Source organism: Haliotis rubra, unplaced genomic scaffold (genome assembly GCF_003918875.1).
Source record: "Haliotis rubra isolate DU_JTF1 unplaced genomic scaffold, ASM391887v1 Scf118, whole genome shotgun sequence".
In the NCBI taxonomy this organism is placed as follows: Eukaryota; Metazoa; Mollusca; class Gastropoda; order Lepetellida; family Haliotidae; genus Haliotis; species Haliotis rubra.
Genome location: NW_025765092.1, coordinates 707,332 through 726,382, shown reverse-complemented (window position 1 = coordinate 726,382; position 19,051 = coordinate 707,332). Strand labels below are relative to the sequence as shown.

Sequence of the window (19,051 nt, the reverse complement as noted above, 5' to 3'; positions counted from 1 at the left end):
AACCCTTTACCAAAAGTTTCTGTGATGTCCAAGGGAAGCAACTCTGTAATTGTGGTGCCTCAGACAACTGTGCCAGCTGTGCCCCCTTCAGTCTGTCTAGACACTGTATCACACCCTCATATTACATGCCAAATAGTCACTGACAATGCCAGTACAAGCCATATAGATCATACTTCCCTGAACACTATTTCTGTATACGTAGAAGCAATTGACACGACACTGGAAAGTGATGATGTGTAAACAAGTGACGACATCATGTGACTATGTATGTTGGGAGATCATTGACAAAAGATAACAATGAATATATACAACTGAAAACATAATTAACTATATATTGAAGCCCTTTTTTAAATTAGATATTTGTTCTAAAAAACAATTTGTGATATTTATCACATTCCTGGGTTCAATCAGAGGGTTCAATCAGTTGATAGCAAGTTTCACCTACTGCACCTTCTCAGCTATCCACCATCCCTCAAAGAATCAAGGGGGTTCAATCAGTTGATAGCAAGTTTCACCTACTGCACCTTCTCAGCTATCCACTATCCCTCAAAGAATCAAGAGGGTTCAATCAGCTGATAGCAAGTTTCACCTACTGCACCTTCTCAGCTATCCACTATCCCTCAAAGAATCAAGAGGGTTCAATCAGCTGATAGCAAGTTTCACCTACTGCACCTTCTCAGCTATCCACTATCCCTCAAAGAATCAGCTGCAACAACACACTCTTGTTGCCTCTATACCCACAGAGAGTTCAATCAGTTGATAGCAATCTATATTGATTGGGTGTGTTTATCAACATCTGCTACTATTGTACCTCTCACTTCCACAGTTTGCTGACCTACAGGCATGTGGACACACCACCTGAACACCCGGACACACACAGCTTGTAATCCACATCAGTGATGTCAATGGTAGATTCTCTATAACCCTACCATCTCTTGTTTAACCAGCGAAAAGCAACAAACAAAATACATGCAGATTCTTAGACAGCTAGGTTTCTGCATCATGAACATATACTTATCAAATAGAAGAAACAACAAAACTCTTTCCACTTTCGTAAGAATCTCTGCTGCAAGCAGAGACGATAGTACAATTCTGACTTTAAGTAATCAACAGCATGAGCATCGATCGGCACAATTGGGAACCGATGACATATGTCAACCAAGTCAGCAAGCCTGACCACCCGATCCCGTTAGTCGCCTCTTACTACAAGCATGAGTTACTGAAGGCTCATTCTAACACGACCTTCACAGGGTTTATCAGCCAAGAAACCGAGTCTGATGACCTCATATGGTGACCTCTTACAAATGTTCTCACCTTCAATCCCCTCATAGGACACCGAATTACAAGCCATAAACAGTGACTCTGTGTTAACTCCAGACTACTTATTCCCTTGATTCATCTATGTCCAGAGAGAGTTCAACCAGTTGATTGCTAGTATCAAACACTTTATACACTCGGCTACCCACTTGACTTTTTTATATTTTCAAGAGTATTAGGGTAGCCAAGTGGATAAAGTGTTTACTCGTAACGCCTAAAGCCTGGTTTGATTCCACAGATAAGTAAAATGTGTGAAGACCATTTCTGTTGTTGCTCATCATGATTTTGATTAAATATTGCTAAAAGCAGTATAAAACCCAACTGAATTATCAATAGGTAAACTTGATATTGCTGGAATTTTGCTAAAAGCGGAGTAAAACATTCAAAGTCACACACTCTGAGGTGAAAAACATATATCTTTCCATTATCAAAAGCCTCTGTGTTAATACTGTTTTATTGTATCAAATGTTAGAAGGACTGAGATACAGTTTTTAACTAATGACAATAACAAAATTAAAATAACTGTATGTTTGAAAAATGTACAAAAATCACAGAAATAGCTACAAAGGGTTTAAACTACCAATCGGCCTCTCCTGTCCTACTGGTATCAAGAAATCAGGGTACAAATTCCATGAACACAATGCCAACAGTCTTACCTGAAACCATGGAATTCCTCACAGACAATTCCACACAGTGAGTCAGACAGGTAGTATTTATACACCAGCGAATCACCCCCATCCAGACAGACACAATCTGTCACACATTGCTAAAACTCATAACACATATATAAAAATCAACACGGGCCCATGCTGATATTGACAGTGAAACAGACCAGTTAAATAATTAAGAGTGTTTTGATAAACTGCCCATGTGTAAATAATGCATACTATATTGGCGAGTAAGGATTATGGTACCCTGGGGATCAGATGATCACTGGTGCATGCTGGGAACATGCTTTCTTTGGCTGTGAGAATTGAAACAGCCAACCTGTCCATGCATGCTGAGGCTGAGATCGGCTGGGGCAAATGGACAGTGTTATAATTGGCTAATGACCCGCAGTCTGAAACACAAACAACCATCTAGGTTCATGATGGCTATTCTATTGGCTTTGGACTGGCCAATACCACACTTGAATTCCTCCGACCATATGATTATCTAATATCCATCTGAAGCATTTTAACTCATTTGTGACACAATTTAGAATGTGGTTTTAAAAGCATTCGTTTATTAAAACACACATGTATGAAAGTGAACTATGGCTGAGCAACTGACTTGCACTTAACTTATATTTTCGGATCAATTTTCCACTCGGCCAATCAAATTGCATACTTCACGCACAGTAAATAATCTTGCTTGTTACTCAAAAATAGCACCAAGGGATACGTAACTCATCTAGCACAAATATGCCAGTTTTAAGGGCACACAGGTAGAAACTGTCACAGGGCTATGTGAAGCCCAGTTCTGGTGTCCCCTGTCATGATATTCCTGGAATATTGGTAAAAGTGGCGTAAAACTAAACTCACTCACTCATTCAAAGGGCCATTAACTCTTACATTAGTGAGTGAGTGAGTGAGTTTAGTTTCCACTGCACTCACCTACATTAGTACCACTTCACATATGCTGATGATGAGGGTGTGTGCCTGTTATAATTAATTGATCACTTCACAAGGAAACAGGCAACAATACATGATAATCACAAATAAATGAGTGAGTGAGTTTAGTTTTATGCCAAATTTAGCAATATTCCCGCATTATCATGGCGGGGGATACCAGAAATGGGCTTCACACATTGTGCCAATGTCGGGAATCAAACCTGGGTCTTCAGCATGACAAGCAAACATCTCAACCACTAAACTACCCCACACACCCACAAATAAATTAACACTTTTATTAGAAAGTTTATATTTTGGTTTCAGGATCGCATTTGAACTCCCTCAGAACATTTTCACAAAGGCAAAGGTTGATATTCAAAACTATGTCAGGCATTCATCCATCATTTAACAAATGATGTTAAAAAAACATTTATAAAATTTCAATTTTTATGCCTCAAAGTGAAGAAAAAATGCAAACGCCAAACGTTTTTTTGATACCTTGATGCACCTGTGGCCCCAGACAGACGAAAAGCCAGACAAAAAGAAATGCGATTCTGATGACAAACTAGCTGCTGAAACAACACGCCAAGTTAGATGTAGTAGAGAATGTGTACTGAACAAAGTATGTCTGTTCATTCCAGCAAGAGTGAATGTTGTCAGCAAAGTTCTGCCGATATCAAAGCAGCCTGTTAGACAGATAAGAGAATGTGTACCGAACAAAAGTAGGTCTGTTTATCCCTGCACATATGAGTGTTTGTAGCAATGTTCTACTTATATCAAAGCAGCCTGTGAGTAATCAAGTCAGGAGCAGACAAGTCTCAGCATTAAGATGTAAAGATGCACAATCATCCAGTCCATGTCAATCACCTGATCACCTGATACTGAACACCTATTGATACTGAAGACTTGTTGATACTGAACACCTATTGATACTGAAGACTTGTTAATACTGAACACCTATTGATACTGAGGACTTGTTGATACTGAACACCTATAGACACTGAAGACTTGTTAATACTGAACACCTATAGACACTGAGGACTTGTTGGTAATGAATACCTATAGACACTGAGGACTTGTTGATACTGAACACCTATAGACACTGAGGACTTGTTGATACTGAACACCTATAGACACTGAAGACTTGTTGATACTGAACACCTATAGACACTGAGGACTTGTTGATACTGAACACCTATAGACACTGAAGACCTATTAACACTGAGACTTGTTGATACTGAACACCTATAGACACTGAAGACTTGTTTGATACTGCACACCTATATAGACACTACTGAACACCTATAGAACTTGTTGATACTGAACACCTATAGACACTGAGGACTTCTTGATACTGAACACCTACAGACACTGAGGACTTGTTGATACTGAACACCTACTGAGACACTGAGGAGAGGACTTGTTGATACTGAACACCTATAGACACTGAAGACTTGTTTATACTGAACACCTATAGACACTGAGGACTTGTTGATACTGAACACCTATAGACACTGAGGACTTGTTGATACTGAACACCTATAGACACTGAGGACCTATTAATACTAAGCACTTATTGATATTGAGTATCTGTTCATGCTGAGTACCTATTGATACTGGGGACCTGTTGATACTGAGCACCTATTGGTTCTGGGGACCTGTTGATACTGAGCACCTATTGGTTCTGGGGACCTGTTGATACTGAGCACCTATTGATATTGGGGATATGTTGATACTGAGCACCTATTGATACCTAGCATATTTGATACTGGGGACCCATTGATACCTGGCACCTACTGATACATTGGAACTGTTGATACAGAGGCCTTTCTTTTCCTCATGACTGTCACAGTTGCTGTAAAATAGCAGCATCAATATTTCATCATTCATCAAGCTAAACCACAAAACATAAGTTAAAACACCTAATGAAAAAGATAGGCCACATGAATTCTTACATGGAATTTTACAGAACATTTTACAAGAACTATAACTGGGTTCATTCACGCCAAGCTTCACTGTGGTTTTCAATTCAGTTTGGCTTACTGCATTAATGGACAACACTATCAGTTTTAGAGGAAATGCTGAAAATGCTAAAAAAAACCTGATAGATGGACCCACATCCATCCCTTGGAAGTTGAATGCATTTAATTATTCAATCCTTAACTTAATACTTGCTCCTTGTTCCAACTTGGCCCTAATTCCCAACTGACCAATTACACTCCCCATGATTACAGCCTAACAGCATGTAATGTGCTTGTTATGAAAAGAAGGTAAAGGCAACACCCTTTACTGTTTGACAGACAAGTATTAAAACTTTACACACCACAAGGGACCCGTTGAGGGTTGTCAAGTACAACTGTGTCACAGAGGTGCTATCACTGGAAGAAAGATAATAATTGCATTGGTAAGATAAAAAAAAATACATCACAATTTCCTTTTTAATGAAAGCTTTTACAGAATCAATGAAATTTATGAGGGAAAATACAACAGTTATTATTTTCGTGGCTACATAATTTATCTCATGGAAAACAATCACCCAGAGCCTGTTAATATCGCAAGTTGAAAATTTAAGTGTGAGAGATGGCCAGGAAATTCACTCTCAGTGATGAGCTGATGCTGCATATGTTTTAAGATGTCCATTTTACAGATATTTGAAGTGTTTACAATAATAGTACTATTTGAGGTTCACTGTGTGATCGACCCGTGAAGGTCCGGGCTAGAATACTGATCTTCAGTAACCCATGCTTGTCGTAAGAGGCGACTAATGGGATCGGGTGGTCAGGATCGCTGACTTGGTTGACACATGTCATCGCAGATCGATGCTCATGCTGTTGATCACTGGATTGTCTGGTCCAGACTCGATTATTTACAGACCACCGCCATATACAGTAACTGGACTATTGCTGAGTGCGGTGTAAAACTAAACTCACTCCCTCACTCATTGTGTGATCAGATGATTTCTTTAACATCTTTAATGCATGCATAGTTCTTGATAATTACAAAGAGGACATGCATTGCCAAGTTGTCAAAGGCATGGTAACTCACTGTGCACAGTTGCCTCCCTTGCATGCTCCAGGAACATACGATCGAGAATTTGAGTTGTAAATTCACACTGCTCATGATTCAGTGTTGTCCTCACCCTGCCTGTCCTCATGGGTTTCAGAAAAGGAATTACTGCTTAATACCTGCATTACTTGTTCAAATAGGCATATGGGGTGGTGGGGTAGCCTTGTGGTTAAAACATTCACTCATCACGCTGTATATCGGGGTTCGATTCCCCACAAGGGTACAATTTGTGAAGCCCATTTTTGGTGTCATTCGCCGAGATATTGCTGGAATATTGCTAAAAAGTGGCGTAAAACTAAACTCACTCACTCACTCATGGTTAAAGCATCTGCTCATCATGCTGAAGACCCGGGTTCAATTCCCCACATAGGCACAATGTGTGAAGCTGGAATACTGCTAAAAGTGGCGTAAAACCCAACTCACTCACTCAGAAGTTGAAATAATGCTTCTGCAATATAAACATTTCACTCATTCTCCCCTGAGGGATATTTCCAAGTGGTGAACATATTCAAATATTGTATTAAATGAAGTATCATTAATCAACTCCGCTTTCAAGTTAAACGTGTCCCCTCTACTAATTCTCTTCCATAAAACTATATTTAAACTGTGAATTTCGTCAGTATTTGAAACCATCAGTTAATTTGTTTAGCAATAATTCAAAACCAAATTATTTGAAGTATGCATAAAGACTGTTTGTAATTTAACTATTGAAAATTGAACATACAGAAACTAATGTCAGTTTAAGGTTTGACAGACAAATTATTCAAATTTGCATGACCTTAATAACAAGAAGGTTTGCATTAACATGCCTGAACGGTGATCAGATTTGAATTTAAAAATCCCCCCAGTTTGACAATCCTGGATGGTTCAAATAAACTAAGCCTGAATTAAGTGGAATGAACTCTGCAAATAATCAATCTGGCTCAGGAATTGAGCAATGATTGCACAGAGGACACACTAAACACTAATATTAGAGTCTTAGGAATAATTTCAAGTATTTATCAGTTGGGTGAGTTCCAAACCTGTAGTGCACACAGATCTATAAAGCTATAATAATTAGGAAATGAGGATTTCTTTAAAGAATAAAATATTGCTCTGTAATGGACTTGCACCATGGCATCCCGGAACAAGGAAGACATCCCACCAAACCTTTTCGGTCAAGGTTCTAATTAAAGAGCTAGAGCACATCAACCAAACCTGTATTAGTATGCTGAATTCAACATGAACTGTTTAATTAAAGAGACCCATCTCAAGCTAATACTATTTGGAGATAGAATTCAATATCTTCTATTCAATCGGCAGGGGAAGGGGAGGATGAAGAACATCAGAGTCTGAGTGGAACCAATTCCACGAGTCAGCAATATTAAGGAGAAGCTTATAAAAACTTTATTTTTTCACCCCACTTAACCCTTGTCCTTGATTTAAAATGTAATGATTTATTGAAGCTGAGGAATCCAACATTTCCCTTCACCCCCCAGATTAGGTTAGAATATTGTCACCTCCCAACACCATTATTTACTCTGTAATGAAAGCCATGTACAGCACAGATACATGGGGCAATAGGAGCGCTGTGAACACATATTAAAGTCAGTGGCTTCACTGCTGCCAATCTCTTCCCTCAAACACCACAGCCATTAAGTCTTTAAGCAAAGAATTGACACCATCTCCAAACACCGAGTCAATCACTTATCCAACGGGTTACACTCACACAAAAACTGCTACTCCATGCTTGTGCAAAGGGGTTCTATCAAGGCACTGCCCATCTCTCTTGGAGCATGGTTTGATGCATTCTATATGTTCTGGGAGCTCTGCTGACAATACAATCCTGAAGAGACTCAGAGGACAATATCACCTTAAAGAGACCAAAGGGACATTGTTCAAGCTGATCTAAAATCTTTCAAGTTAAAAATCGTGTAAAGCAGGCTAGTAAATCTACAGGTCAACATTGGAACTGCGTTCCCTTGTGTAGTGGAAGGTGATAACGTCAGCGTTATAAGTCTTTTACTTTACGATTGATTCCAGGCTAAATTGACAATCAATGTCCATCTTCGTGTCTTTGTCGTATGATGAATGCCCAGGACCATAAACTCGGCCATAAATTTGCCGTAAGACAAATATTTGTTATGCTTCGCTTGTGCCATTTTTATGCTACTGGAATGCCTTCTCCATTGAGAGTTAACGACAGAATACTAACACAATACTTACAGAATAAAACATCATATTGGGCTTAGATTCTAAGGTCAATAACAGTTCAGCAATGTCTACCATTCATCTCGATGGCAGGCGCTCTTCCCTTATTGTGTTGATGATTGATATATGTAAACAGTTCACAAGACGTAAACGATAAATGTCCATGCAACTATGGGCAATTATGACACATTTATATTATTATTAATGATATAGAATATGATTATAATTTGTGGCTAAGAAATTTGTTTGTTTCCCATCATAACAGCTTTAAATAAACGATGAAGTGATGCCATAGTATCATTACCAATAGTGTAGTCTGTCTTACAGTCACTGGACCATAGATTTTAACTACCATCCAGTCCTTTCTGTTATGCAGAAGTCCTAAATGAAACAAGCCCAGGTTTCCTCTGGTTCACTGGTGCTCCTTTTCAATTCAAATGAATTTTTTTGTTTCATCAGAATTAAATGTTTCCGTTGGTAAGCAAATGTGTAAAGTCTAAAATACAGACATAACAGTGCAGTAGTTGTAAAAACAATAATATACAGCTGTCTCCAGCAATCAAGTAAAAGAATTTTATGAAAACTTCACAAAAGCCTGTTTCACATCACCTTCAGGAATCACGATAAAACTTTGCTCTCTTACAAAACAACTGATACCCACTAACCCAAATGTGTCAAAAAAATTGTGGTTTTACTATTTGAATTAAATTTAATTTTGAAGACAAGCTTGAGGATTTAATTTTTTTCTCCTTTCAATTTAAAGTTTTGATACAAATGCTAATTCAAGAATCTATGATGTGAGCACTAGTACCTTTATCTAGTATCTGTCTTGCAGACACTGGTATATTTATCACATATCTTTGTCACATATGCTAGTACCTTTACCCAACCAACAGAGAATGAAGATGTTGAAATCCTCAAGTCATGTCTGTCTTTACTGACGCATCTCCACACCAGGTACTAAAATGCTGCATAAAAACAAAATGTTACCTGTAGAAGTCAGCGAACCCCAATACTTCTAAATAATAGATGCTCCTTGATTGATCACAATTTCCGTTATACATCTGTGTTGGAATAAGCACAAATAATGAAGTAAGTCCAGCCTATGAGAAGTTACTGGACGTCCATACACTTAGCAGGACTGCCACGCTCTGCTGTCACAGCTGCCGACAGATATGCCTCTTATTGCATCTCGCAAACAACGACTGGTCGAACATTACAATCAATCAGGCACCAACTTCAGCTAGCATTGTCAAGTAGACACGAAAACCCCACGACCCAAGAGCACGGAATCACTGTAATCAGCCGTTTCATTCAGTCAAAACAAATTACTTGTGAAATTTTATTATATTATTTGATTTCATTGTGGTTTCTAGGAAGCAGTTCCGATTCCGCTGACCATTTCCTTGATGAATAAAACTCATTTTATTTCGGTTCTGATCAGGACAATGTACATTAAGGATTGGGAAATTAAATATGCATATCATTGTAGCCTCATAACTTGTATATTTGAAGGCTAACAATTGCCAGTCATTCTGTGAATCACCATCTTAACAAGGACAAAGTAATAAAGTCTGATGAGGCAGAAGCTTAGTGGACGACTGGACCCACACAGGATGAGGACCTGGCTAATTGATGGTTTGTTTACCATGACAGAACAACAACAATCTGAGCAAGTGTCACCCAGCGAGACTTGTTTAACAACACATTGCAGTTTAAGTCTGCTATACTAGCTTGATGTTGGAAAATGTCCAGAAGTACTGTTGGCCTCAAGCATGACAATTTGGCTGCAGCCTATGGGATGATTATGGATATATTTCATGAAGTAAAAATTCTTATGTTTTATAAACACATCAATGCTAGAAAATAACAAGCCTCAATTATCCACTGACACATGTTCCACTGGGAGTAACAGCTGTGACACTAATATTATTGGGTCACTGAAAATGAGAACGACATGTAGTGTTCATTGGTAAGAATGGCTTCCCTACCTGAAACATCCACATTCACACAATCTGCAGAAAACAGTAAGTGTTTGTTACCTGAAACTTCTCAGCAGTATACCGTAACCAAACCAGATGATCAAGTGATGGACAAGAGTGAGTGAGTAAGTTCAGTTTTACCTTGCTTTTAGCAATATTCCAGTAATATCACAGCGAACACCAGAAATGGGTTTCACACATTGAACCCATGACTGGAGAATCAAACCCAGGTCTTCAATGTGATGAGTGAACGCTTTAACTACTAGGCTACCCCCATCGCCCCTGATGGACAAGAAAATCAAGTGACATAATAGCATATTTAATGATTTTACGGAAACAAAATATGTGAAGGTAATTTTGAATTACATCTGCTGTTACAATTGCAGAGATTCTGCTGCTTATAAATAGAGAAAAATGTTAAAGAAATATGTTCATTCTAAACACTGTAGGGGGTGGTTAAAAACAATATTGCATTTCATAACAATTCTCAAAGATTTCCTAAACTTGATCTTTTTACAATTTCGTGGGTCAAAAGCAGCCATTATCATCGCTCATCCTTGACGCACCAGTGTTTTCTCTTCTTCCCAGTTCATGAACATTCAGGGATGTTTCTACAGTTACAGAAGTTGATAGATACATGGCATATTGACATGTTTCTTGTCAGGGAAGAGTCTGGGATTACAAAAATCTTCAAGTCAGCTGAAGAACTTCAATTGCTTCAACTACTTTTTCTGTATATGTTTTGGATATATCATTCAGAAATGACTTCAGTTCTCTCAAAACAGACCATAAGAAAACATTAGAGTTTTTAGATACAGGACTCCAAACTCCAATCTAAACAGCCACTGTATTTTTTCCATCATTCCAAAAAAACACAGAGAAACCCGAGCCTCTGTGTGAGGCCGTGCTCAACAAAATGTCAAGCAAACAAACACTGAACTTATACATTGTCAATATTGACACAAACATTTAGAAGGCCTCTTTTTTAACACATACACCCAAGAGACTCAGTTTTTACGATGAACGAACTCCAGTAAGAACAGGCTGTATCCCACAGTTGATTAAAATACTTCGGTTAGACTTTCAACCAAATTGCAAGAAAAATATGCCATGAGTTCATGACAAAAAAGGAATGGTGGGTGGCCTAGTAGTTAAAGCATTTTCTCTTTAAACCAGAAACCCAGGTTCGATTCTCCACATGGTCACATCTTCTAAATCCAATTTCTGGTGTACCCTGCTATGAAATTGTTGAAATAGTGTTCAAATCATAGTGACAGCAAGGTTAATGACTTACATGTCACAGGAACTAACTTTTGAAGGTATTCTACAAGGCAAACCATACAGGTTCAACAAAGAGGAGGTGGTGGGCTGGTCTAGTGGTTAAAGTGTTCACTCATCATGCCTAAGGCCTGGGGTCAATTCCCAATAAGGGAACATTGTCTGAAGCACATTTCTGGTATCCCCATATATTGCTGGAATATTGCAGCATAAAATCCTAATTACACACTTTCTTAAAAGAAGAACCTTCTGCATAATCAGAACTATTTCAGCATAATTACAATAGACATTACAAGTCTTACAGATTGATCTACATGCAATAGACTACAAAGATCAATATTTTCGCCCTGTTGCTTTGTTGAAAGACATTCTCTCCACTTTTGAACTAGTACCATCAATTATTTGACTACAAATAAGAGGGAGTCTTTTATCTTACTTAACATTTGCTACATTTGGACTGTCTACTATTGAAACCATGGAACCTGAGACCTGATAGTTTTGCAGTATTTTGTACATATCATAATATTCACACCCAATACACACATACAATGAAAAAAGCAAACCCATCAACACATAAGAAGCATTGAGGTTTTGTCAAAGACATTAGGGGCCAGTTTGAACAAATAAAAAATTGACATGTCCCTTTAATGATGCTGGAGATGTATATTTTATGAGTGCTTCCAATAGAACCAATTTTGCACAGTCCAAATATTCCAAATAACTCAGAGTGATAAACAAGGCATTTGTCAACAGACTCTGATAAACAGATTAGCATCTTAATTACATTGCAAAGCCAAGAGAAACAGAGATTACGGGAAAGAGGAGAGGAGACAAAGAGAGAGAGAGGGAGAGAGAGAAAGGGAGAGAAATTATTTGATTATTGTGTCACGCAGATACGTTATAATAATTTTCCTTCATTTAAACATAAGTAACACTGAAACAGCTAAGGGATATACTAGGTTATCACATTCCATAATAAACATGGTCTGGTCAACAGGAGTCATCAAGCTAAACAGAGGGTTAAGAGAGCATGCCTTTTGCCATAAAACTGACCTTATATCGGAATATATATTAGATTTCGATAGAAAATATTCCAAATATCTCGGTACAGTGATAAACAAGTCATTAGTCAATCAGACAAACTCTAATAAACAGATTAGCATCTTAATTACATTGCAAAGCCAAGAGCAACAGAGATTACAAATCTATATGTGCCTCCATATCACTCCCTGTAGATTACCTGGGCCAGATGGGGGATTATCACAGAATACTAAACACCTCATCACTGGCTGATGGTGGAGTAGCTATCTCAATTGGAAGATAATTGGATGCACATTTGTCAATAAATATGTTATACGACTTCATTGTTCCCATAGGTGAAGACAGTCTCCTGACACTCGTTATCACAATGGAAAATCGATGACAGCGTTATGAAGAGCACGAACTACACAAACAACAGATTAACTTGTTTCTTATCTACTTTGATCTTATGAATCAAAATGCAATCACTCATGAAGTTTGAAAAGAATAGCAGTTACATCATGTCTTGTTGGTGTAATGAGAGGCCTAGGTGATGTTGGTCTTGTAGAGAGTAAGTGAGTATATTTGTTCCAACACTTTATGCAATAATCCAGGATTATAATGTTGGCACAGCTTCACACACTGTATCCATGAAGAGGAAACTGAACTGAGTGAGTGAGTGAGTGAGTGAGAGTGAGCGAGCGAGTTTAGTTTTACGCTGCACTCAGCAATAATCCAGGATTATAATGTTGGCACACCACAATAGGCTTCACACACTGTATCCATGAAGGGGAAACTGAACTGAGTGAGTGAGTGAGTGAGTGAGCGAGCGAGTTTAGTTTTATGCTGCACTCAGCAATATTCCAGCTATATGGCGGCGGTCTGTAAATAATCGAGACTAGACCAGACAAGCTAGTGATCAACAGCATGACCATGATCTACGCAGCTGGGATACGATGACATGTGTCAACCAAGTCAGCGAGCTTGACAACACCGATCGCGATCCCAATATTGACCTCTTACAACAAGCATGGGTTACTGAAGATCAATTCTAACCCGGATCTTCACAGGTTCTGAATCTGGGTCTTCTGCATTACAAGTGAACTCTTTAACCACTGGGCCGTGTAAGTAACAAGCATGAATACTGGGTTGACAATCAAAGGATATTAATCAGAGTAAATCTGGAATGTGAACATGAGCCTTCATCTTGGCAAGCTTGGGCAATGCTCATACAGTGTGACTACACATGAATATATGTGTATTAAATGCATTAGTCTTGAATGTAAAGTTAAATCTTATTTGACCTCAACTTTTCAGACCAGACCAGACCAGACCAGACCAGACCAGACCAGACCAGACCAGACCAGACCAGACCAGACCAGACCAGACCAGACCACACCAGACCAGACCAGACCAGACCAGACCAGATGCCACACCACACTATAAATAACCATACCACACCACCCCAACACCACCCCAACGCCACAGCACACCACCCCAACACCACGCCGCACCAAACCATTCCACACCAGTCCAGAATGTTTCTCAATTGTGAGGTATAAAATTAACACCTAATCACAATGTTCTTTTGAACAAATTTTCGTCAGATATATTACACTCAAAATCTCATACAAGTGAGCCCATAATAACACAAAATCATCACACTGTTCAGCTGGGAATGGTGTTTACCTGATCATACTCCAAGTTGTTCTGGTAGCATCCTAGAAGGGAAAAACTCGACAGCTGGTGATAGTCATGTTTGTTTCAATCATGAAAGAACACAGTAACTTGATGGGAAGGTTTTCAGCATCATGTGTTTTTTAATCAGTCTCAAAACAAAGAAATAGTAGCAAATAGGTGCAGTGAGTTTATCACAATAGAATGGAGATTTGATACACTTGATAACTGATGATGTCTACGGTATATCATAGCAAACTGTAAATACAGAGTCAAGACAAGACAAACCATAGATGCCAAGGAGGTAAGAGTATAAATCAGTTACATCATGTGATCTCATTGAAGAAGCTCCACGTGGTGCAGGTCATGGACAATATTTTGCCACTTTGGTGAAACCCACAAACACAGGGTACGATGTTGGCAAAAATATATACTATAGGCAGGTGTGCCCGCTGTGCCCCCTGCCAACTGCTTCACCATAGATAGTTGAACCCACTGTGTCCCCAGCCACAAGTTTTACCATAGACTTTTCAACCAACAATTCCCCCAGATCACTGTTGTATCATAGACAATTGAGTCAACCATGCCCCCATTATCTGTTGTACCATAGACAATTGTACATATCGTGTCAACAGCCAACTGCTGTACCACAGACAGTTGAGTCTACCGTGTCAGCAGCCAGAAGTCATATCATAGGCAGTTGAATCTGTCTTGCCCCCCACCAATTGCTGTACCATAGACAACTGGGCATACCATGCCCCCTGCTGTACCATAGACAACTGGGCATACCATGCCCCCTGCCGACTGCTGTACCATAGACAAGTGGGCATACCATGCCCCCCTGCCGACTGCTGTACCATAGACAAGTGGGCATACCATGCCCCTGCCGACTGCTGTACCATAGACAACTGGGCATACCATGCCCCTGCCGACTGCTGTACCATAGACAACTGGGCATACCATGCCCCCTGCTGTACCATAGACAACTGGGCATACCATGCCCCCTGCCGACTGCTGTACCATAGACAACTGGGCATACCATGCCCCCTGCCGACTGCTGTACCATAGACAACTGGGCATACCATGCCCCCTGCCGACTGCTGTACCATAGACAACTGGGCATACCATGCCCCCTGCTGTACCATAGACAACTGGGCATACCATGCCCCCTGCTGGCTGCTGTACCACAGACAACTGGGCATACCATCCCACCTGCCGAATGCTGTACCACAGACAACTGGGCATACCATGCCCCCTGCTGTACCATAGACAACTGGGTATACCATGCCCCCTGCCGACTGCTGTACCATAGACAACTGGGTATACCATGCCCCCTGCCGACTGTTGTACCTTAGACAACTGGGTATACCATGCCCCCTGCCGACTGCTGTACCATAGACAACTGGGTATACCATGCCCCCTGCCGACTGCCGTACCATAGACGGTTCAGCCACCATGTCCCTGTCCAATCTGTTGGCACAATATGACCCCAGTCAAAAGTTGTAACATAGACTGTTGAGGGCACATTGCTCCCACCCAATGCTGTACCATAGGTAGACTAACAACTAGTCTCTGAAATGAACATATTTTACTGAAAAAAGTTCATAGTAAAAAGAAACATAATATAATGAAAAGGAGCCCTGAGACTTTCTTCATTTTCAGCTGAGGAAATCTAGACTTGAAACATTTTCTAGACTTGCGGGGGCTTTCTTGGATATATTTGCTTCAGGGTCTGTACGACAGACTATACCATAGGCAGTTGAGCCCACTTATGATGCCCTCAGCCACCATCTGTAATATAGACAGCTGGCCACATTGCTCTCTCTCTCTCCCCCCCCCTCCCCCTGTACCAAAGTCAATTGTGCTGAATGTGACCCCAGCCAGTAGATGTACCATTGTACCATAGACACTTTTTACCGTCCCCAGCCAATAGATGTACCATTGTACCATAGACACTTTAGTCTACCGTGCCTCCACCAAATATTGTACCATAGACTGTTGAGCCCACCATATCCCCAGCCAATAGATGTACCATTGTACCATAGACACTTTAGTCTACCGTGCCCTCCACCAAATATTGTACCGTCAGACTGTTGGCCCCACCATGTCCCCAGCCAATAGATGTACCATTGTACCATAGACACTTTAGTCTACCGTGCCCTCCACCAAATATTGTACCGTAGACTGTTGACCCCACCATGTCCCCAGCCAATAGATGTACCACTGTACCATAGACACTTTAGTCTACCGTGCCCTCCACCAAATATTGTACCGTAGACTGTTGACCCCACCATGTCCCCAGCCAATAGTTGTACCGTAGTACTGTTGACCCCACCATGTCCCCAGCCAACTGTTGCACCATAGTCAGTTGAGGCTACTGTTCCCATATCTTGAGACCAACCAAGGAGATCAGAACTTTCTGGGTGTTATACCATAGGACTGACTGACTGAATTTGGTTTTACGCCACCTTTAGCAATATTCCAGCAACATCACGGGGGGGGACACCAGAAATGGGCTTCACACATTGTACCCATGTTGGGTTTGGAACCTGGGTCTTTGCCGTGATGAGCCAACGCTTTAACCACTAGGCTACCCCACCGCCCCTTATACCATAGGAATCAAACCTGAGACACATGAAGCAAACACACTAAACAATGAGCTACCTGAACAGAACCTTACGCACAAAGGAGTAACTAGACTCCAGTGGTCCAACAAATCCAGTCATGTTTACCGTTTTTATCAGATAAGCCATACATCCAACTTGATTCAAACCTAATTGATCCATTGAGCCTTGTCCTAGCAAACATGATTACTGCACCATTGACAACATCGGCATGACAGATAATCACATCAAATTACCACCTGTCACGATAAAAAGGCTGAATTTTGCTTTGTCTGGAGACGATGCTGTCTCAGTCGGCATTCGGTATTCCAGAACCGTCACCTAAACCACACAGGTGGTTTCCTGGAAATTAAATGCAGCGATCAAACACTTCCTGATTGCTGACCATCAACTTGAGATGTCTGCCAAGTTTGCTGGCCATGATTCTAAGGAAGCCATTTCTAATTCCATGCCTACAGATACAGCTGCAAGGAATTCTGTAGATTTCCCCTAATTCAAAGGTAATCGTCTGCTTTTGGTTTTATGATGTCTACTGAAGTAAAAATGTCTTCCCATCACTGAAGTGAAAATTATTGGCTGGATTTTTTCTTACTTTTTAAAAGACCTTCTTGACAGAATGATAGTGTTCAATGAAATACCAGCAGATCTACGTTTCTCTTCACCTGCCGATAACTTGACCTATTCATCCACAGCAACATTGCAGACACTTTCTCTTTCATTCGTTAAAGAATCACGCAAAATAAGAAAACCTGTCGTGACAACCTCATTTGTAGGCTACCTCAACCTCAACTACAAGGAAAATATATCTGATTTGATTAGGCACATCAAAAATATTTTTAAGGCACAAATTATATTTCATTAAAAACATAATTAAATTCTTCAAAAAGATATTGAACACAATTCATATACAGCTGGAGAAACATGTTTTCAATGAGCTTAAAGGTGATATAAATCAATCACTAAAATATCACCTAACATTTTTCAGAATCAACACGTGTCTGAAGAACTAACGAGGGCTTGAGGAGGAAACAACATTCCTGCTTCAGTACAACATCTGAATGCAATGGGGAAACAAAAAAATCAAAGCCTATTTTCATGTACATGGCATATTGTTTGATGAAAAATGGTAAACAAGACAAAAAGGAACTGAATAAATGTGCATAGTTTCAGCCAAACAATTGGAGAATCTAACTTAACTTGATATTTAGTTTATAACATATATCATTTGTACCTTCAATATTGTATCCTACCTAAGTTCAAGACATTTTGAAAAGAAGACAACCTACTTTTTGTCACAAGGAAGACAAAATGACTACAAGTAAAAACTGACAACAAACAGTATCATCAATATCCAATACAGTAAAAATCCACAAGAAAACTATCTTCAAGTGAGATATCCTTTATAACAACATCTTCAAAAATATGAAAACTCTTGAAACAAATTTCAAACCCATGGAGAAGCTTCAATGGTTCATCCTTGATTATGTTTTACTTAAAAGAGTTTCAAGTCCTGAGTAAAAAGCTCCCTGAAATCACCAACAAAAGCTCTGGCGGCATGATGGCCTCCGTGGTTCAGCATTTGACTGCCAGGGCATACAGGAATCTTCATACCAAGGGATCAAAGCCGATTCAAATCCCATAAGTGTTGTGATCTTATAAAGCCAGTTGATCATTACCCTGAACTGAGTTGCGCTCCATGCCTGAACATCTTTGATGCTACAGGATCTGCCTGGGACATGAGGCTTAGTGCCATACCAGAATAATTGCTACAAAATTAAACTTTTATCTCCCAAATCCTGCAAAGGAATCCACCAGTGACCACTATCTTGAGCCGAGAATCACGTGACTCACGTGCCTCGTGATCTGACTCTCGCAGGTTGGCATCTGCTGTGATGAACTTGATCAACCAAGTGAAAACAACGACTTGAGGAATAAATGATGGTTACAATAGAAACAAATTAAGGGAAATCTGTGGTGATTAAAGTCATACAAAAACAATAAACTGTCATGAGCACTATTTAACAAGATCATTTTGCTGATTTAACAACTCAGTTTTTTAACACAACTTTTTGTGCTAGTCTAGGATCAAAGATCCAGTTGTTGCAATTAAGTTCAATCCTGTGTAAAATTACACATGGTCCCCATTAAGTACTCCTTTCTCACTTTGTCCAGAAACAAGAAAAAACAATCATGGATGAATCCGTTTAATTGGACTGGCTTGCCTCTGAGATTATGTGTCAAACTCGGAATGATATATGGATAACAGACCTTCCTTCTGACACGAGACTCCTGGTGTGTCCAGTGA

General features: G+C 39.8%; 1 protein-coding gene across 2 annotated transcripts in view; it reads right to left on the bottom strand.

The window, feature by feature from the left end:
* The window catches only part of LOC124259068 (sex peptide receptor-like), a 203,441-nt gene that overhangs the window by 92,364 nt on the left and 92,026 nt on the right, over nt 1-19,051 (bottom strand). The window contains exon 1 of one of the 2 annotated variants that reach the window (XM_046693167.1): nt 9,156-9,296. The exons of the other annotated variant lie outside the window; for it this stretch is intronic. The gene's annotated coding sequence lies outside the window, so the exon portion shown is untranslated. Of the gene's footprint in view, nt 1-9,155; nt 9,297-19,051 lie in introns of those variants that run through there. 2 annotated transcript variants of the gene reach the window in all.